This window comes from Pinus tabuliformis, chromosome 7, assembly GCF_031772625.1.
Source record: "Pinus tabuliformis cultivar Carrire ecotype Pingquan chromosome 7, CPIR1, whole genome shotgun sequence".
Lineage (NCBI taxonomy): Eukaryota > Viridiplantae > Streptophyta > Pinopsida > Pinales > Pinaceae > Pinus > Pinus tabuliformis.
Window position 1 is genome coordinate 260,010,870 of NC_142293.1, and position 23,458 is coordinate 260,034,327.

Consider the following 23,458-nt stretch of genomic DNA (forward strand, 5'->3'; position numbering starts at 1 on the left):
GGAAGCAGCGTTGCTCCAAAAATATGACTGGGAACAATGTCTCTGCAATAACTCTACCTTGAAAGCCTTCATCTATGCCTTTAGGTGGCTTTAAAGCAACAAAAGAAGTGTTGGTGAGCCTTAATGGCCGAATGATGCTTTGTTGACTTTGCTGGGCTTGCTTTGCTTTCATCTGCTTTGAAAAACTGGATTGATACTCTTTGCCGCATCTTGATACACTTTGGCACTGAATCTGGGCCTTTTCTCACCGCTGATACTCTTTAGACTGTCCCATCGCCCCCTTTCTGCCTTTTAATGCAAAAATAACTGCTGCTAATGTCCTCCGTGGCCTTTGGGTGCAATCGGCGCTTGGCTGATCAAAACTAGTATTAAACTCTGAAGAAATGCCACAAAAAGGAGGAATTGCATGTTACTGATCGTGCTGAGGCCGAGACTGGCTCCTGGAGCTAAACAGGGCTTTGGAGCAATCCATAATGGCTTAAGGATGCATGAATTTCTTTAACTAGAGCCGGGCGCGGGTGCTAGAAGAAACCCTGTGAAAAATGGCCGTTTTCCTTTTATAAGGCAAAAATGCCTTAAAACATGAAATTTTACCACAACTAGGGTGGGAGCGATCACTGTTCATTAGATTAAATCATAATCGTTGGATCTGGCACGGGCCGATCCAACGGCTGGCGCTAACTCGCATCGGGGTGGACCATTGGTCCCAACACATACAACCTCCGAACTGCTGCGGACCTGAAATGCTTTGAGGCTGCCCTTTATAAATTTTTGGCTCCGCCATACTGGAGCCTTCCCTTTTCGTTGTACAAAGGATCCTTACGGACCCGAAATCCTTATTGTACCACGCTATAATTTATTTCGGCTCCGCCAGTAGGACATGGGGAGAGCCGCAAACAGATCATGTCCGTTGATCTGGAAGGGCGATCCGACGGCCGGCGCTAAATTGCATCGGGGTAGACCATTGGTCCCAACATGTAAAACCTCCGATGAGCGAAATAGCTGGCGGACCCGATCTAATTATAGGCCCTTCTTTATTGTATTTCGGGTCCGGCCCATCGGCGAACCCAAATCGGCGGATTTACAATGGAACAGGTCCGCGGACCTGAAATCCTTTAAACTCTGTTGCATTTGCTATTTCGGCTCCGCCATATCGGAGCAATCCCTCTTCGCTGTGTAACGGGCTCCTTTCGGACCCGAAATCCTTATGCACCGTGCCTATATTACTTTTCAGCTCCGCTGGGTTGCCATATATGGGGTTGCTGCGAATCCATATGAGTCGTTGATCAGCGGGCCCGGATGGGCGGCTGAGATTAAATCGGCACTTCAACAATCGGCGGGGCAGCGGGTATACACATATGTGCAATCGTCGAAATGGGCGATCGCTGAAACGATGTGGACCGTTGATCTGGGCGGGACGATGGACGGTTATGATTTGGTCACTATTTTACCGTCGGCAATATTGCGATAAGGCTTGCGATATGTGAAAATGTGGGTTTTTTGCGATAAACTTAAGTTTTATGAAAAACTTAGGTTTATGCGGTAAAATGTGATATATGTGGTAAAACGTGAAATTGTGATGCGGAGAGCTCCCGATAGCGATATCGCATCGGCGGAGGGGTCAGGGGCATATATATGTGCACATATGAGTTGCGATACGCTGATTGCGAAATCGCATCGGCGAGGGATGGATCGGAGGTATAAAAAGGGGGCCTACAATGATCGCTGCGACCTCCGACAGCGATATCACGTCGGAGGAGAGCAAATGAATTCGGAGGAGGGTTTTAACACTAAAGGGAGGCTTTTGTGGAATCGGAGGGGCCCTTTAAATATTTTGAAGGGATTCTAAGGCATTAGAAAGGGTCCGATAGCTTTAAAAGATGGGTTTTAATGCTTGGAAGGAGTCCGAAAGCATTTAAGAGGAATTTTATATACTTTGAGAAGGGTTTAAGGCTAGAAAGGGGTTTATGCCTTGGAAAAGGTAAAACAAGGCCAAAAGATGGATTTTATACATTTGGAGGGGGATTTTATGCTTAGGAATGAGTCCTAATGCATTTGGAAGATAGTTAGGGGGTGAAGTGAGGATTCTTGCTGAGTTTCAGATAAACTTAGCAATTTCCAAGGATGTATATGGTTATTTTCAACCAGGGGGAGGGATAAATATATAGGGGAGTTATATACATAGTTTTAGTAGGGGAAGGGGAAATAGATAGGGAGTTACATAGTAGTGTTAGTAGTTAATATGACAATGATGAGAAAAGCGCTAAGTATGCTGTCTTAGGCTATTAATGGGGAAAAATGACTGATAGAAGAAGTGTGAACATTCCTTGAATGAAGCAGATCTTCACCAAGGCAAATGATATGAAAAATGATGAAATTAAGAGGTAGCAAGCAGATCTTGACCTCTTTAGGGAAAGTTAGTGAGTGATTTGGGGAAAGGGGAAGAAGGGGAAGTTAGTCATGCCTCGCTTGAAGTCCTTCAAATGGAAAACTGCCTCAAACTTGTGATATGATAGATATAACACTTGACAATATGAAATGGATCACAAGCCATGATTCTGCAACCACAAAGCTACCTACCCGACCTACTTGCCTAGCATTTTCTCTTCTTTTTGGTTTGGGTGCACTTGAACTAGCATACCCAGCTTTTCATTCTTTTCTTCTTGCTTGTGCGCCTATCTACAACTAGACTTATTGCATCCAGGGGCTCAGATTAAGCTGTTGAGAACCCTTGTTTCTCTACCTATCTACAAATCTGCCAAGATTAAGCTGTTTGGACAGATGTTCATTCTCTATATTCTACAACAGGAAATTGAAACCTAGGGAAGCCAAGATTAAGCTGTTTGGACCTCCCTTAGCTGAAAACTCATCAAAAATGGATCAACCCATCAAAAATGGAACACAGCAGTGGCATTTAGACTAGCACACTCTCATGGATACTTCTCTGGCCATCTGTAGCAAATATGGAGCATTGCAGCAAGCAAAGTATGACATATTTGGCATGTAAAAATGTCGATCATGAAAGATGATTAACCTGCTGCAGCAAGAGGCTAACAGTCTGGAAGAAAAACATAATTCATTCTAAATGGAAACCCTTGGTCCAAACTACAAAAATTCTATCTTTATTAGAATCTTCATTCTGAATTAGCCTTGTATTGGATGGTGTTTTGACCTGTTAACTCAGCGAAGTATAGAAGGGAAATAAGAAAACTTTAAACATGCATATCAACTTCAGTTATGTTTCAAATCCCTTAAACAAGGAACAACCTATTGTGTAAATAGATAAGATGGGATCCCTCTTCCACCTTCAAAATAAATAAGTTCCTTTTCACATTCTATTAGTAACTAAATAAAGAGGTGAACAAGAAAAATGCTTCTTGAGAAAAGAGTTGAAGCAAGCAACTTCATCGGGGTACTAAACAGGCATGTTGGCAGTGAAGCGATGATTGTGTTTCCTTGAGGTGATTTCTTTGGGATACCAAATAGGCTCACTGGTAGTGAAGAAACATTAGGGAATGTGCTTAACTATGAATATCAAATGCTCAATATACTTATTATCCTTCTCCCCTATCGAAACAGTTGAGGTGTGACTAGTATTATGTTGATGTGTTGAAGTTGAGCAAGGAATAGAAGAGATTGTATCTTTATCAAGGATAAGTAGCAAAGTCGGAGTAATATTCATAGCGAATCAATACTTCATGAAAGACTAAGACCTTTCACTTAAGGATAAAACCTAAATAGAGAAGCTAGTGTTCTTCTAGTGTGTCTCCAAGTGTTGTCATTGCGGCAAGCACCCTCTAAAATTTTGCTTACACTTGAATTTTGGAACCTACAGAGGAGCTTGTGATCTATTGTTCTATGGTCACTTCATCGTTCGATAATGTTTTGAAAAGTTTTAAGTCTTCTTCTAAGTTTCAAAGTCACTTTGTCACACATGCTCAGTCCTTGATGAATTCATAAGTGTACTTTTTTTCATGCAAGCTTAGATGGGAATTCACAATTCTTGAAAGTAAGGCTTGTGCAACCTCTAGGAACAGTGCTTACGCAATGCTTAGTGTAATAAAATACGTAACCTATGTCGGTATTTAGTGAAAATTATCCATTTATAGTGTCACTCTCACTTCATTTGTAATTGTATTACTATTTCAGTGAGTTTTCCCAACTATTACTTCTATGCACCTTTGCTTTCACAAGTGTTGCTTTCACTTTCGCAACAATTGTTTTTCCTTCCTTTCACTTCTAAAAGTGGTGCTTTTATGTTATATTTGCTATATCATGTGTCTCTTTCACTTTCTTTATATTTTTCAAGTGTTGTTTTCACTTTTTCTTATTGTTGCAAGGGTAGCCTTTTAGTAATGGAAGTGTCATATCTAGTAAAAGGGAGTCATATGTACACTCTTGAAGGGTATCATTGATGCATTCTCTTATACTATTTTTTCTATCTATCATAGGGATATGCATTAGACTCATTCTGCAATTCTTGAGCATTGTTTCATTAGTGTCGTCACTTGTGTTGCAAAGTATATCTTAAGTGTCGCACTTGTAGGTAAGTGTTGTTCTGTTATCATTTCAATGAGAACATGTTGATTTTGGGTGGTAACTGCTTCATTGTTGAGTGCTTGATCATCTATAAGTGTGTGACCATGTTCAAGTAATGCTTTGGTCCCACCTCTCTGCTCTTTTTTCCCACACTTAGTCATTTTCTGTTTGGTGTGGAGCATGATTATCTTCTTTATTTAGAGGTATCGCCACATTGGACCTAGTTTGTAATGTGGCAGCAACACCACCCATAAAATATACACTAAAAGGGGGGTCCAAGGGGGGTAGATGCAATCTTTGGGAGCCCCCCTAGCGGGGGGTCGGGGGTAGCATCCCCGAAGCTAAAAATAGATGTAAAATTGCCTTGTAAAATGTTGTAATTTTGCAGTCAATCTGGATCGCTCATTAGGCAGAGATCTAGTGGTAGAAGTCATATTAAATTTAGGGTTATTTTCCCTAGAAGGCAACCCCTTGCTATATATGAGGGAATTGTATTGCGTCTATGTATATATGTATTATGAGTGAGAAAGAGAGAGGAGATTGTGTGAGACCGAAGAGGGAATTACAGCGGATCTATTGTAGGTTCTATCTCTTTAGTTTGCTGGATAATATAAAAGGAAGGATTGGTTGTTTCTCCGTGGACGTAGCGCAAATTGGGTGAACCACGTATATCTGTGTCTCTCTTGTTTTATGTGTTTTCTATGTTTATATTTCTGTAATATATTTTATGTGTTCCATTGCTCTGTAATATATAATTTTCTAACATTTTCGAAGATGATCCTTCCTCCATCAATGTTCCTTCGGTCTACCTTCGTGAACCATGCATTGCACAGTCTCAAGCCAAAGTCAGCTTGTCCTGCCTCCTCAAACAGCACAATGCACATTTATTACCTCCAAGGATTGTGCAATGTGTAGTGAAAATACTTAATAATTTCCTCTTGCTCCCCAAAATTGTGCAATATTTCCTCTCAATAAGTATTTCATTGTGCATTGTGTAGTTTTAGTCAGCAGTTTGTCTCTCTATCTCTCTGAACTGTGCAATCCAATGGCTTAGTATCTCCCTTGAACTGCACATTGTGCAATCACATTGAGCAAGCCCTTCTTGTCTTCCTCTTTGACTTTCTCAACTGCGCAATATTTATTCACTGGCCTCCCAAAGCTCTCCATTTCATAATCACAAAGATCAAGACTTCATTACTATCTCATTGACTTGCCCAATTGCACAGTCTTCTACTTCCCTGTCTCCTAGAACTAAGCATTTCGCAGTTTCAGTGAGAAAACCCCCATTGTTGTCTCCTTAACTCCCTCAACCATGCAATCTTGTTTCTCTAACCCTAAATACTGCACATTATGAATTCACACTCACCATACCATCACTCCCGCCCCTTGAAGTTGTGCACTGCGCAATCCCTAGGCCCTCTCCTCTATCTTGCACTCAGTCCCAGGTCCAATCAGTGAAGTGCATAAGGAGAGTTAGACTAGGATATTTTCGGGTTGATGTTGTCTTAACATGGATGAATTCCATATGCAGGTATTATATCTTGATATTGCAAGATGATGTTCAATGAGGTTGCTAAGGATATCATGTAGAAAAACACTTGTGAAGCTAGAATCATGAAGAGATCATCAAATGAGAAGATGAAGGTACACAATATCATGAAAAAAGATTAAAGATCAAGATCACATAAATATTCCATTTCAATGAGTGTTTGGAGGATGAAGATGAAGCACGTGCAAGATCATTAATGAAGATAATAAGGATGTAGCAAGAAGAGAAGCTTTCATTGATACACCAATATGAAGATCGAAGACATATTTTGCCAAGTCATGGCTTGTACAAGTGTCATCACAATGTCATATGTGTGAATGAGTCTTACCACATGATGTGGAGAGTAATTATGTATTTCCAAAAATGACAAAATGTAAATGTGTGAAATTCCAAGAGTCACATGTGGAATATGAAAGGTCACACGTAAACTAACGAATCACTAGGAAAAGTCCAAGAGTCTTGTAGAAGTTTAAGAGTCACTTGGCAGTCCAATAGACATGAGGGAAGCTCAAGAGTCATGGGGATATGAAAGGTCATTCCTCTTGTTATAAATACACCCTCATAACTCAAGCAAATCGATTTTGGAGGCTCAGGGTTTGGAGAGCTATCCTTAGCTTCTCTAGCTTAACATAGGAGATAAGATCATTCTTTTGAGAAGCGGGAAGTGATTCAATGTTCCACTATTGAAGCTAGTGGCTTTCCATTGAAATTGTGTACTTAGATCTTTCATTTAATAATCAGAATCTTTTTTATGAAACACATTCTCATGCATGTAGCATAAATATTATAAGGTTATTCTTTAGATGTTTATGGTATATGTTATGTTCATATGTACTAGATAAATTGAACTACTTCATTGGCTTTGGTACTTATCTTGTTGAATCTGTGTTGTATTTTCTTTAATGATAATTGTGTCTATGTGAACTATTTCACTAGATAACTAATGAATATTTCCTTGCTCTTGTGTGTTTCTCTTATGATAGTACTATTACTTTCCTTCTAGAGACACACTCTTTACTTCTCGCTCATGGAAGTCTCATTTTACACATTGCAATAGATGTTTCACAATGTCAACTTACTTGTTGATTTCAAAAATTATGTGCATACTCTTTTATGTTACCCATTACAGCTAAGGAAAACCTTTGAGTTATGGTGGCCATGTTAATACTCCGGATGGCGCTCCTACTCCAAACTGTGTGAGGTCTAGTTGGGACTTTGCATCGGAGAGACCCCTCTTGGTTAATGGATTTCCAACACCATCAACACACTAGTGTGTACTTAACCCCAAAGCTTTATAGAAATCATATAAAATGTAGTTCAAACCCAAGGAACACAATAGAAAATAGAAAAACCTTAAGAAATATCTCTTGAAAATAAAAACTAGAGAGCCATATTCACTTGCCTTTTTAAGGGGAGACCTCCAAGAGAAAAGATCCAAACAAAATGACAACTCTTGTTAAAACATTGCATAACCTTCTTCTCATTTAATCAAGGATTTAGTGGGATGCTATTAACTGACCATTTAGTGGGATTTAATCAAGGAAGGTAGTCGCATAAATTAATTGCATCGAGAGATGCTCTACAACCCATTATGGGGAATATGTTGTCAAATAACGTTACATTTTAAAATAATAAAATAAGATTTACATTAAAAAATTAAAAATAGTAATAACAAAAAAAAACTATCATAAATAAAATAATTCAATTTACACCTTAATTTTACATCAACTTTATATAGAGAGATGTAACTAAAAGTTTATATATATATATATATATATATATATAGGAAATATATAATTTCTTCACTACTTAATATGAAGTTGATATACAAGATTTTTAAAATATTAATAACAAAGAAAAGTTTAATGTGGATTATAAATCAAATATTTCAATATGCATGTTAAGTAAAATATTTTAAAAATTAATGAAATATATGCAATCTAGAAAAAATATATATAATAACAAAAATAATTCAGTGTGCGTGAGTAGAGATAGAGAGTGTGTGTGTGTGTTGTTATCACTTAGAACCATAGTTCATGTATGTAATGTTGTCCACAAGTTTCATATAAAGGTTTTCAGTTTTGTGAATAGGTTTATATGTGTGTGTCACTTTGAAATTTGAATTTCAAAAGGTATTGATGTAAGTTCGTGTAAGAAAAAAATCGTTAGATACCCTCCATCATTGTCAGTTAAGACATGTCATGTCATTAGTACTTTGCGCAGTTTCGCAGCGCATGTTTGTTTGGTCAATTTAGCTGCGCAATGATGTTTCCGTCTTTTTGCAGCGTACCGATTATCAGCCATTTCGTAGCGCGTCTTGTTAAATTTGAACTGTTCGCGCTATGAAATCGGGGTTTCAGGGTTTTTGTAGCACTTGTTCTTGGAATGTCAAATCCGGGAGGGGTGAGTCATAGGTCCGTTCATGTTTGTCAGTTGATGTCATCTCCAGGTCATGATAAATCATCATTCCGCCATAAGGTCCAGAGTCATGCATATGAATGTCAGCTTAAGGGATTTTACGAGGTATGGTTATGTCATAATGTGTTTTCATAATGTGTAAACATGTTTGCTGTATGAGAAGCCCAAGTTCTTATTTAAAGGGATCATTGCAAGCGAGCCTGCACTCCAAAGTCGAGATTGTTTTCGCGCTGTAGCTGCCATTAGTTCCCTGTGTGAAAATATTCGAAGCAAGATGGAAAAGAGGGAACATCGATCCGGTAAGTGCTTGAGGACAGAGCCGGAGGGGCTTGATGTTACACTCAGGGATGAAGGTGTCGCAAGAGCCTTTCGAAATGCTGGTTGCTGGAGGTTCTGCGAGAAGTTGAAGGGAAGACATGCAGAGGTAACGAAGGCTTTCGCATTGAATTTTACTGGACTGAATTCAAAGGTGTCAATGTTAGAGTTTCCTGTGTCTCCTGAAGCTATTTCCACTGTCACTGAAATTCCGAGGGGAGGTCAAGAATGGTTCAAAAACTTTAAATTCGACAGGAGTCCCTGTAAAGAATTTTTGAAGGAACCTTATGAAAATGAGGACCTCACCAAAGTGGTGCCAAGGAGTTACATAAAAGAACATTATGCTATGCTCCTCACATGCATCCAGAAATACCTAACATGCGAGGGAAGGTACAATAAAGTTTACTCCTACCACTTCAAACTTTTGTTGCATTTCACAGGTAAGGCTTCAATAGATATACCTTTCTATTTGTTCAGAAGCATTAGTAAAATGTGTGATAAAATCCAGTTAAAGAAAGATGGTTGTGAAACATCCTTGTTTCATCATGGTTTAGTAAAGTTGCTGGTGTTGGATGGTTTACAAAAGATTGGCAGAGATTGGGATTCATTTGTGTTTATGGCCGGCTTTCCAAGAAAAACAGGCCTCACTCCATTGCCTGTGAGGGAAAGGGAAGAAAGGAGTGAAGAACCCACTCTGGATGAGCTCAGAAAAGAGGTGATAGACCAAAAGAAGCCTAAAACCAAATTAAGGAAATCAGAGAAGTCTGTGGCAGCAAAAGAGACACCTAAATCATCAGTAAAAGAAACTCCTAAGTCATCATCTAAGGAGACACCTCAGTCATCAAAGCAGAAGATCCAGAAAAAGAAGGATGAAGCTAAACCAAGTGAAGTTGAAAAGATTTCAAGGGTGAAAAACAGAGGTCAGCTAAAGAAGGAGAAGGGTAAGTCAATTACTGTGGAAGAAAGCCCTATTTCAAAAGGCAGTTTAAATGACTTACTTGAAGCCATTGAACTTGAGCAAGATCAGCCAATACAGATTGAACCAATAGAGTTTGAGCAAGATCACCCAGTGCAGCCAATGCATATTGACCTCACTCAATCTTCACCCGAAAGTACTAAAAAACCAAGAGCTTCAAAAAGATTGAAATTTGAAGAGCCTAGTAAAGAATATGCTTTCAAGCCACGTAGACCAGTCACAAGAAGACAAATGAAAGAAGTGGAGAAAGCGCAGAAAGAGAAGGCACCTTTAGAAGTGCCTAGTACAGATGTACTTGAGGTTTTGACCAGAACAGTTCAAGCAGCCAAAAGTAAAAACAAGGGTAATAGGGTTATCATCAGTCAAGGTGGAAATGTCATTGCTATCAAGCAACAAGCAGGAACAACACAAGAAGAAATACCTCAGATTAAAAATGTTTCTAAGGAAAGGGCAGTAAGATATGCAAATTATAAAAAGGCTGTAATAAAAGGCAGAACAAGTCTAATGAGCCAAACTGACTCAGTGTCTGATGCATATTTGTGGACGGTGCCAGCTCTGAAGCAGGCAAAAATCATGAAACAAATGAACACAAGCTTAAGAGCAAAAAATAAGGCTTTAAAGGCAAAAGTTAGCAGTTTAAAGAGGAAGCTAGGCAAACTAGCTGATTAATCCAAGGGGAAATTGGCTTTTCAAGTTTTGATAAATTTTGGCTGTCATCATTTCGAAACTTTTTGGAGCCCTTACACCTGTACAAAATAGCTGAAGAAATCACAGAGTTAAGTCATCAGTGCTTTAAGATTCATATGCTTTGTTTTGATTACCTACAGCAGTTTCGTAGCGCGCTACGAAACTGCTGTAGATGACTGTTTATGTGAAAAAAATGAAATTGATGCTGAGGTCAGCAAACCTTAAAAGGGATGACTCGAGGCCAGCATGGAGATTATACAAAGCTATTCAGATATTCAAAAGGTGACAGGTGTGAGTATTTAAGGAAAAAGTGAAATTTTTGTCTTTTGTTAAAGTCTTCCTAAAGTTACTTTATAGCCGAATTATTAGGGTTCTGGTAGGGTTACCGAAATTTTGAGTGGTACACCTGTTCAGTTCACAAAGTGTCCAGATCATAAGGCATATTGAATTATGCGTGGTTATTAGAAGAATTAAATGGCTTGGAGCATAGTCTTTTAATGCATGAAGACTAATGGGAGGCAGAGACCGTGAAAATAGGGCACAGATCCTTATCAGTTGATGAGTCATCCACATATCAAGTATCCGAAGCTGCTCATTCAGTGAATGTTCCTCCACCATGTCTTGGCTATTACTGAAGTGATACAGGTGTCAAATTTCAAGAAAGCATCAATGCACATGAGGAGATAGACTTAGAGTTTCAATGGGAATTGGACTCTATGTTTTCACAGCGCAATACCTTTGTAATTAATTAGTTTGTTTAGATATGGATAAGGCAATTAATGATAGGATTTCGAGCTCCCTTCATGCTTGTTGAGGAGTCTCAAGTAGTTGTATTTTTGGTTTTCCTATATATAGAAATGACTCTGATGTAAAAAAGGTTGGAGATTTTATACAAAAACAGAGTTTATTTGGGCCAATGTAAAGACTTATTACAGTAATAGTAAAACAGTGGTTGTTTCTTCTCAAGATTCTCAATGGATTATATTGTTCAAATGAGATAGTGTTTTATTTTCTTAATGTTCTTTTACAGCCTTGTTATAGCACAATCACTCAGAATTCATATCTTATGCTCTGACTTCCTGTGTGTTTGGCAAGCTGTGGTTTTTGTGAAGTATGTTTGAACATTTAATGCAAAGAGCCTTGACTTCCATGAAATGACTGTGCTTTTGTTTACTAAAGGTGTGAGACTCCATAGCCCAATGAAGACTAATTTGATATGTGTCCAACCAGCTTTGTTTTCATGAATGTGTGAAGAGTTAGCCATCTGTTGTTGTGATTGATTTTTATCAAAAGTCTGTGAGAGAGCCCTCTCTGACCAAAGAGGCTAATCTTTGGTCTAAAGTCTGGTTGAAAGAGTTACATGAAATCTTGCTTGGCTGCAGCCCTTAGTACTGATTTTGTGATAACATGTGTTTTGATATGCAACATTTTAAAAAATAATAATAATAAAAATAATCCAATGCACGCACACACACCCACCCATTAGTCTAACTAATAGATGAAATGACTTTTCTAGTTGGAATTTGGAAATACAATTTGAAGCAAGATTGTGATTTTTTGTTGTTTAAAACGCACTTTTGAATGCATAAATGGATTCAATGTCATAATAAACCCCCGAGTAACTCTAACTTTGCATATTAAACAACTTAATCTTATGATTCTTAAAATTATCTACTAGATTTTGGGAAATTTTGGGAAAAAAAGTGCCCATAAAAGGGTTATTTCATCTATTAGTTAGACTATGCATGTGTATGTGTAGAGAGAGAGAGAGAGAGAGAGAGAGAGAGAGATGATTGTATCCCATGGATATATTTTTTCTATTTTCAAATATGAGGGGGCATGTATTAACATTTAAATGTGGAGAATGTGAATCATAAATAAAATATTTCAATGTCGACTACATACATATTACATAAAACAAGTAAAAATAAAAATAAAAATAAGTATACTTAAAACATTTTATTAGGAGGTTTCTCAAAACCAACATCAATCCATCTTAACTCTATATCTACCAAGAGCCAAGACGAATATAATCTCTCGAGGTGCAAACCTTTCCTAAAGTTTTACACTTGGAAAGAGGTTTATATCTTGAGAGATCTTATCCCTCTCGACGTTTGGTAGATCTAGAGTTTAGATCGATCTATTTTGGTAAAGTATCCTAATTAAGGGGTTTAGGCTAGAACCTTAATAGTATCTATATAAGCCACATCTCAACAATGCATTTACACATAAATCATAATTAAATATCTCTCTAACAAGGTATCCACATAAAATGCATCATGTCAATGTATCTACACATAAATCATGATTAAGTATCTCTCTAATAGGGCATCCACATAGGAAAACACCATATGAGGGTGAATCACATCATAATGCAATAAATCATATTAATCATCATCACGTGTTATCACAACTATCTAGTCGTTAAAAATATGTAATATCAACATCAATATCCTTAGCATCGAAACATTAATAAGTATGTTGGACAATAAGTATATATTTAATATTAACCATACCATTGTGGAATAATCATGCAAACCATCATCTAATATTTATAATTACTTCCTCATCAATATCGAGAATATTTCATGCTATGATTAAGAATTGTTAGTATTCATCATAATATAATCAAACCACACACATGTTTATGTTGGCTTATGGAGGCCTAACCCAGGTTCGGAGTTATTTATCCAAACAAAACCCTACACTACTAGCCCTTTCGGCATCAACCCACGGAGCACGGACTGAAGTCTCACCCAAAGCAGTATGGGGGGACGTTGGAACCAAGTTTCCACACCCTTGAGATGTCTGTGATGTCAGTTTATTCCAACTAGACCTACCTTCACGCAAGTTGCTACGCACATTGTTCTAACCTTTAGTACCTTTACGAAGTGTCACAATCACCTTTCATGCAACCCTAACCAGGGGCTGAAGTCCTTTCGTGCTGTTATGGCAACGAACTACGCTATTTCCCAACCTAGACTAAATATCTTACTTATCTTCTTAACAGATCTTTGTTAACTTCATGTAAATAGATATTCTATCTTGCATTCACTTAATCAACACCATTATACACATTCATGCATCATATAAGTATTAGAAGTGAATTTCAAACCCAATATAACAGATGCATAAAACAGGAAATAAATACACATAATTGATAGGAAACTTCTCTTTATTAATACTTCCAACTATTACAGACCTAACTTACCCTATGCACTCAGCTGCAGGGGTCTGTGCACTCAGTTTCAGACTACTAGGCCTCTGCGCACTCAGTTACAGAGCCTTCTCCTACTCTATGACCCAAAACTAGACTTTACTCCACAGATATGACTCAATCCTTCATCATTGCTTCTTCTTAGATTACGTTCTTTTACTACTTAGAGCCTCGCTCTATTTATACAATCCCATGGTCCGCAGAACATGGGTAGATCTCTACATCTGACATTACAATAACAAAATTAAGGGCGGACAACCCTGTGACTCTTTAACGAACTACGCACTCTGTGCCCACAAAATGTGGAGTCTTTACATCGAAATTACAAAATTGACCAAAATTTGGGCTCTAAGCCCCAAAACTTCCCTTGGGGGATCCCGCGCCCAACAGTTTATGTTCATCATAGTCTATTATTAGTGGAGGCAAGCACAAGGGGATGGTGAGTCTCGAATACTATCTTCCATCCATTTGACTAAAACATCAACACATCATTATATAAAACACAATGTAAAATAAATATTACTCTACATCATTACACACATTTTAATTGTTGAAAATGCAACATGAAAATTCTAATTTAATTTTTTCCTTGAATTAAATTAGGAATAAAATTGTAATTCTGCATCACAGGACAACTTGTACGAGTTAACTAAGTTAATTTGACTTAGTTGGCTCAGTTAATTCGAGTTGAGGGTCTAACTTGAGTCATGTAGAGTGTCTCCTACTTTATAGGATCCCTGGTTAAGTTTATTTTGAGTTGTAATTAATTAATTCAGTTTAACTGAGTTAAAGTCAGTTAAACTAGTTCCAACTGATGGAGGAACTAGTAGGAGGTCAGATAGAGGGTGTTGCTTCATGTGTTCAACCATTTAACTAATTATTCACTCATAAATAACTCATGCATGTTAGATCTAAGAGTTACCAAGTTGAGATTGGAGTTCAAGGTCAGTGTATTATCAATTGTATAATCATCTGAATTGTACAAGTGGTGCATACAGTCAGAGGAAGGCCTATGAGGATTTCACAATTCATATTGAGGAATTTTCCTAAATAATAGGGGGCTAGTTCCCAAGGAAAAAGAACAAGGAAATAGGGATTCTTGCAAGCAAAACATTTGTTAAGGTCTGGGCTTGTCTAGGAAGTTGTGAGACATATAGAGATAGTGCAAAGGTTACTCTGGCTTGAGAAAAGCATTGTAATCTTCTCATATTTTTTGACTAATGCAATATACAGATAGCAAGGTATTTTAGTTGTGGATTTCCATAGGAAATCATTGTGTAATGTGTTTATTGAATTCTTTCTCTTGTATGGTTCATGATTTCTCTATCGATTAATTGTTTCCACTGATGAGTAGAGTATATTCAAGTCTATTGTTTTATTAAATTACAATTAGAAGTTTGAATCTACAAGGAATTTATACATGGTATCGAAGCAAAAATCACTCTGGAAGAGGAGAATACGAGTTTGTCTTTTGTAGGTGAAATCGAATTTGCAATATCATTCTTCATATCCAACAAGATGTCATTCTACGGATTGAGACTTGAATATTCCCTTGATGGTAGTTCGAACTATATTGCTTAGAAGGACAGGATGGAGGAAGTGTTGGAAGACAACAGGCTGAAGGAATTCATAAACAAAGATATTCTTAAGCCTCCAACAACAAATGCTTAATATATGGTTGAGTGGAGGAAATTTTTTGCAAAGGCGAGAAAGACCATACTAGAAGGGTTTGAGATCATATTGTCTCGAATCTCCATAGGAAGGATACACCATACATACTGTGGCAAGCCTTGATCGACTTGTTTCATAACAGCAGTGATCACATGAATTTGGCACTAAAGGACACGCTTCAGAAGATCAAGATGGATAAGGGTAACACAATACCACAATACTTGAGCAAGTTCACCCAATGTCAGGACGAGCTTGGGAGCGTCAGTATTACAATTGTTGAAGATGATCTAGTCATTCTATCACTTCTAGGCTTTCCCGAGAGCTAGCATAGCTACCAGGACTCGGTACATGGGAGGGAGCATCTACAAAAGTGGGAGTGTTTTTGGTCTGACTTGGTGCAAGAAGAGTTAAGGTGGAGCACCAAAGATGGAACCTCATCCAAGCATGATGATGAGGGGAACTATTCCTTGGTTGGAAAGGAAAATAAAGGGAAAGGGAATAAATCCCAATCCAAAGGATATCCCAATTAGGGTGGCAAGAAGAAGAACTTGTCAAAGATTAAATTTTTTCATTGTCATGAGTTGGGACACTATGCCACGAAGTGTCCGCACAATAAGGCCAACAAGAAGCCCTCAAGAGGAGCAACAGGTGAAGCTCTTGCTTCACAATTCGAGTTGGATTTTACCCTCATTGCTTGCATGGTGACATTGGTGATGGGTTTTGTGTGGTATCCGGATAGTGGAGCCTCATTCCATATGGCCAACAACAAAAAAAAATTTGGTGGCTTGGAGGAGAAGGACCTTCAAATGCACATCGAGATGGGAGATGATGGAAGGTATGGTGTGACCAACATCGGTAAAATTACTTTTCAGAGGGAGTCTTGTTTTCCTCTCACATTAAAAGATTTCATGTACGTTTCAAGTCTAAAGAAGAATTTAGTTTCAGTTGCTATGTTGGAGGACCATGGCTACGATGTGATATTTAGCAAAGGAAAGGCTTTCCTTCGTCACATAGCCTCATGACAAGTGAAGCGGATTGAGGTTCGAGTGAAGAACCTCTACAAATTGGATGTAGAATATTGTGCAGCATTGAGCACAAAAGAAAAGAAGGTGCAGAGTTGAGACATCAATGAATTATGGCATAGAAGATTGGGCCATCTTCATCATGGAGCTTTGAAGATCATGTAGCATATTTCTACAGGACTTCCTAAGGGTGCACTAGAGGAGAAAGATACATGCGAAGGGTGTACATTGGCGAAGTACACCAAAGCCACCTTTCATGATAAGGACAGTTGAGTGTAAGCGATCCTTGAAAGAGTTCACTTAGATGTGTGTGGACCGTTCTTGAAAACCTCCACGGCCAAGCACAGGTATTATGTAATATTTGTAGATGATTTCTCACGTAAGTGCTGGATTTTCTTCATGTAGAAGAAAGATTAGACGTGCTCTAAATTTTGTGAATTTAAAGCACTTGTTTAGAAAGAAACTGGCAGGAAAGTGAAGGCTCTTAGGAGCAATAACGATGGAGAATATGTGTCGAATGAATCCAATAACTTATGTGCATCAGAAGGAATTTGATGGTAGTTAATAGCACCCCATAACCCACAACATAATGGGGTGGATGAAAGGAATAATAGAAGTATTGTGGGAGTTTCACAGACGATGTTAAGTAATCAAGGCCTTTCGTTACACTTTTGGGCTGAAGCATGCAACACAATTGTATATGTGCGTAACAGGAGTCCTCATTAGATTCTTGAGATGAGTACACCAGAAGAAGATTTTTTCAGGTAATAAATCAGATGTGGCACACTTCAGGATCTTTGGTTCATTAGTTTACTGTCATGTTACCAAGGATGAAAGGAAAAATTTAGAACCGACAACTGAGTTGGGCATATTTGTGGGGTACACTAATACACCTCACAACTGTCGGGTGTACCTTCCATCTCACGGGATGATAGTGGTTCATAGAGATGTGAAGTTTGATGAAGAGAAAGCCATGAGATGTTCCCTTAAGAGGGATATTTAGTTGCATGTAAATGAGGAGCTTCTAGCTCCAAATGAAGAACCTCAGGATGATGTGGAGCAACCACGTGCAGAGGAGTAGAGAGTGGAAGCACCCACTCATGCAGAGACTTTCAGAGATGGAAGGAAGTGCACCAAAGCTAACATATTCATGCATGATGCTAGAGAGAATGTGGGATCACCCACATCATAGTGCAGGCAGAGGAGGTCACTAGATCAGTACATTGGCTACATGGCTCTGATGAGCGAGAGTCTAGAGATCGAGCCATCCTCATTCGAGGAAGCAGTGCAGCAACCACTATGGATTAATTCCATTGTAGAGTAGTATGACTCCATTATCAGAAATAGTGTTTGGGAAGTGGTCCCAAGATCAGCAAACAAGTTACTGGTGAGTTCCAAATGGCTTTACAAGGTAAAGCAAGCAACAAATGGGAGTGTCGAGAAACACAAGGATAGATTTGTGGGCAGAGGATTCTCTCAGGTGGAGGGAATTGATTACAAGGATACCTTTGCTCCAGTAGAAAGGTGCGCTTCAATCATATCTATTCTAGCACTTTTAGAACATATGGGATGGAAGATACATCATATGGATGTGAAGACAACATTCCTCAATGAATTGATTGAGCAATAGTTGTACTTTGAGAAGTCAGAAGGATTTGAGACCTTCAACAGAGAGTCACATGTGCGCAGACTCAAGCGAGTGTTGTATGGATTGAAACAAGAACCCTGTGCTTGGTACACCAGGATTGACAGTTATTTCACCAGGTTGGGCTTCACCAAAAGTGAAGTAGATGTAAACCTTTACCAAATTGTGATTGAAGGTAAATTATTGATTATAGTATTATATGTCGATGATATAATTCTAATAGGTGATGATAATCTGGTCAAATCTTGTGAAGAGGGCCTTGCAAGAGAATTCGAGATGAAGGGCCTCAGGCTCATGCATTATTTCCTTGGTAGCGAAGTATGGCAAGGAGATGAGGAACTATTTGTCTCTCAGGGAAGGTATGCCAACGAGATACTGAAGAAGTTCCACATGGAGAGCAACAAACCCATGTAGACTCCTCTAGAATGAAAATGGAGGAAGGAAGACGCTACTTCAGGTGAAGTAGTGGAGGCTACTATTTACAAGTAGCTTGTGGGTTCACTTATGTATTTGGTGAACACACGACCAAACATATGTTTTGTAGTTAACCAGCTTAGTCAAGCAATGGTTAAGCCAACCAAACTCTATTGGAAGGCAGCTAAACATGTGTTGAGATGCCTCAGAGGTACCACTCAATTTGGTCTTTGGTATAGATGGATAGAGGGAGTGAAGCTGCAAGGATTCAAAGATGCAGATTGGGCAGGGAGTCCATCTGACAGGAAGAGCACATCATGGGGAATCTTTAGTATTGGGTCAATCGCAGTTTCTTGTTACAATAGGAAGCAGAGCTCAGTTGCACTCAATTCGGCAGAAGCATAGTACATGGTTGCTATTCAAGAAGCTTGTGAGGCTATCTGGATTAGGGAGATCCTTGTTGGGTTATTTTCTCAGCAGATGGATCCTACAGTGATTTACTATAACAATCAGAGTTGTATCAAACTCTCTAAGAATCCATTTTTTCGTGATTGGTCAAAGCATATCGACATTTGGTATCACCATCTATGAGATTTTGTGCATAGGAGAATCATGTTGCTAGAGTACATTCCTACAGAGGAACATGATGCAAACATCTTAACTAAGACACTATCAAGAGGAAAATTCGAGTTCCATATAGGCAGGATTGGGTTATTTGATAATCCCTTTCTTATTGAGAGGGAGTGTTGAAAATGCAACAAGAAAATCCTGATTTAATTTTGTCCTTAAATTAGATTAGGAATAAAGTTGTAATTCTACATCACAAGACAACTTGTATGAGTCAACTAAGATAATTTGACTTATTTGGCTCAATTAATTTGAGTTGAGGGTCTAACTTGAGTCATGTAGGGTGTCTCCTACTTTATAGGAGCCCTGGTTGAGTTTATTTTGAGTTATAATTAATTAATTCAATTTAACTAAGTTAAAGTCAATTAAACTAGTTCCAACTAATGGAGGAACTAGTAGGAGGTGAGACAGTGGGGTGTTGATTCATGTGTTCAACCAGTTAACTAGTGATTCACTCATAAATAACTCATGCATGTCAGATCTGAGAGTTACCTAGTTGAGATTAGAGTTCAAGGGTAGCATACTATCAGTTGTATAATCATCTTAATGGTACATGTGGTGCATGCAGTCAGAGGAAGGCCTATGAGGATTGCACAATTCATATTGAGGAATTTCCCTCATTAATAGGGACTAATTCCCAAAGAAACAATGCGAGGAAATGGGGACTTGGGCATGCATAAAATTGGTTAAGTATTGGCCTAGGATTGTCTAGGAAGTTGTGAGACAGATAGAGATAGTGCAAAGGTTGCTCTGGCTTGAGCAAAGCATTGTAATCTTCTCATATTTTCTGACTAATGCAATATACAGATAACAAGGGTTTTTAGTTGTGGATTTCCCCAGGAAATCATTGTGTATTGTGTTGATTGAATTCCTTCTCTTGTATGCTTCGTGATTTCTTGATCAATTAATTGTTTCCACTAATGAGTAGAGTAGATTCAAGTCTATTGTTTTAGTGAATTACAATTAGCAGTTTGAATCTACAAGGAATTTCTACATTCATCAAGCTATACATTTTTCTATGATACATCAACTTCCAATAATGGATCATCTAGGAAGAGGAGTCTGACTAACAATATAAAACTCTCAAATTCTATTCAAGGGTGATCAATAGTTAATAATAATCATTGAACAAAATCACATCACTTATTATCACGACATGATCCATCAATGACTAATAACCTAGAAAAGTCAACCAATACTTGAGGAAGAAGATACATCTATATAAATAATTAACAATAATTAATAAAGATTCAATCATCCATAAACAACATTAATAATATCTAACCATCAAAAATCATAGTCGTAATCTCACGAGACATCATTTTTCCCATTAAAAAATGGAAATTCTAGCACAATTTTGATAAAATCCAACGAAAAAAATTGGAAATCCAGATTACAACTATCAAAATTCAAAATTTTGGGTGCATCGGAGATTTTTAATGGTATTGAACCTGTTAACACCCAGGTTGTTCCCTTTGACTCCCAAGGGAATACGGCCGGGGTAACCACTAACCAATCTTTGGATTACAGTTTCTAGCCAAACTGTAATCAGAGAGGGCTCTCTCTTTAAGGTTTGTCTCTGTTTTGTGAAGATTTTAGGCTAGTTATGAATTCAGGGTTTGGTTTTGTGTTTTGGTTGAGGGATGTCTTCTGTACCTAAGGTGGAAATCTTCAGATAATTCTAGTCCATTGGGCAATGGAGTCTGTGGCTACAGGTTGTCTGAGGGATTGAGTTGAGTTGCTGAAACTGCAAGGCCATTTAAATACATCATGCAACAAAATTGAAATTGTGATTATGAGGTGTGTTTAACCAGTGAAAAGCAATTAAGAATTCTCCACTAAGCTGGGGGTGTAAGAAAGAGATATATTGCACAGGAGCAAACTTGAATTCCTGAAACAACAATCACTGTGAAAGATATAGTTTGGAGGTGCAGCAGTTAAGAATTACACCTTATGACTATAACTGAAGAAAGACATTTATAACAGCATAGATTGAGTTCAGGGTACTCTGTGAATAAATCCTGGAACTATTCATTTTCTCTGCCATTAACTATGAAACACAGAAACATGAATGAGCTATGAAAGGATATCAAAAAAAAAACACATAACGAAGAGTTTTTAAGGAAAACTTATTGTGCCATGAAGTACGCAGGAATCCTGTAACATTCAGCAAAACACCACAATGACTCAGATAACGCAGAGCTTTGGAAATTCCATCAGCCTTTGTATTAATACTCTGAAAATTTACAGCATAAGAAACTCTAGAAGAGAAATCAACAACAACCCCTGCAAGCTTATGCGAGGGGGGAATATATACAAACGGTGATACAAAATATCTGAAGCGTTGAGTCATATGAAAAATAAATACTTTCACCAACTTGTACAGAACAGCAGATAAGAAGTTATTACAGCTTTGAATACAAAATAAATGCTCTATAATTCTGTGAGAAGACTTTTTGACCTTTGGAGGCCACTGAGTCGGTTGAATGTTCTGTTATAAATGATGAATGACGTGTCTTCGTAGCTCTGTCCTCCTGTAGCTTTTCGGCCCTATCACCTGTGACTGTCAGTGCTGCTTTAGTTGCCGAATAGTTTTGCTGAGTTGGCTCAGCCCATTCTTCTCCATACATGCTGATTTTATCAAATTTTTCCTATGCATGATAACTTATACATTTCAATGAGAAAACTTGATTACAGGCTCTGGTTTTACAATATTAATTGTATCATTTTTGTCCAGACTTCCTGTGTGGGCAATTGATGTCTTAGAATTGCCTCTAAAGTCTCATCTGCCTCTGTGTATTTATAGAAATTTGGAGGCACTTCAAACAAATGTTTGATCTCATCCATGATGAAAAATAGGTTCTCAACCCTGTTGTAGAGACTCTGCCCTGATGCTGGCCCTGATTCTTCTGAAGTACTGGGCCTTTCTGTAATCTGATTTGTAGCAAATGTGTTGACCCTTTTGGCATAATTTTCATGGGAAAGTAGTCTTCCTGCATTGTTCAGTAAGCTAGGAAGACCTCTGTTTTGCAATGCCACAAATTTGTCCATGAACTTATTAACCTCTGTCTGCATATCCTGGCTTCTTCTTTCTAGTGTTTGCACCAGGCTTCTTAGTGTTAGGACTCTTTTTATTAGCAAAATGGTCTCAGTCCTGTTGGAAATTCCCATTGTTGACAGCCGAGCACTTGTTCTGTTATTAAGCACATTAATCATTCTGTTGGCAACCTCAGGCATATTGCCTAGAGATGCCCTTGCTCTTTGGATTTCTCTATGTGCTTTCCCTATGAGCTCTATTTGCTCATGAATGGTCTCAATGTATTGCCATTGATCAGTTATGGATTGGCCAATGTTGGCCCATAGGACTGTCTTGAGTTCAGCCACTACTTTATCAAGTGTGAGCTCCTTCTCCAGCTCCTTTATCTTCTCTTTGAGAGCCTTTATCTCTCTTCCTTTCTCAGAAACACTTTGTTTTGATTTATCATATCTTTCATTCAACTTGACCAAATTTTCCCTGGCCTCATTTAATTCTGCCATTTGGGCTTCCAGGGCTTGGATTTCATTTCTCAGTTTCTGCATGTCCAGGCTTGGAGCCTGCTCTGTTGTTGGCGCTGGTGCTGATGTGGAAGGCGCTGCCTGTTCTGTCCGTTCAGTGGGAGGAGCAGTAGTTTGAGGAGGCTCCTCAAGGTTGATTATCTCTGGAGGAGGCTGAGATGTTTGTCCTCCTTGTTTTTGTTGTAATGCTGCCTGTAGTGCAGCCTGTGCAGCCTCTGATTCTCCCAATTTCTCCTGTGCCTGGATCAGCTGTTTGTATAATGACACCAGCATAGCTGCTGCATCTTGGTCATGTCTCAGCTGGGCAACTTCTCCAGTTTGTGGGTGAATGGTTGCTGGGACTTTTACCATTTTCCTTAGTGCTGCCATATCTGCATCTCTTAACTTCAATAATGCTTGTACAGCCTTGATGTCCTTGGGATCATGCCCAAGTTCTATGATTATCTCCTCTAAGGCTTTGATTCTGTTGTCCTTTGCTTGAGAGGATGCTCTTTCCAACTCAAGTTGGGCAGCTGTATTATTTAGGCTATTTTCTAGCCTGTAGTTCACCAATGTCTTATCCGCCAAGGAGGCATACACCATCTCACCCATTTTCTTATGTAATTCGATTTGATCCATTGGGTGGATGTCCTTGGCAAGGACCTCAAGGTTGGTCCTTATGTAATCTGCAGCTGACTGCTACTGCAACACTGCTGGCGTAAAATGGCTCATGATCATTTTGCCCTCCTGGACATCATATGCAGACATTAGTCTTTGCTGGTTGGTGGGAGCCATTTTCAACAAATGATTATATAGCTGTATTCTTATGGGCTCATTCCTCTTC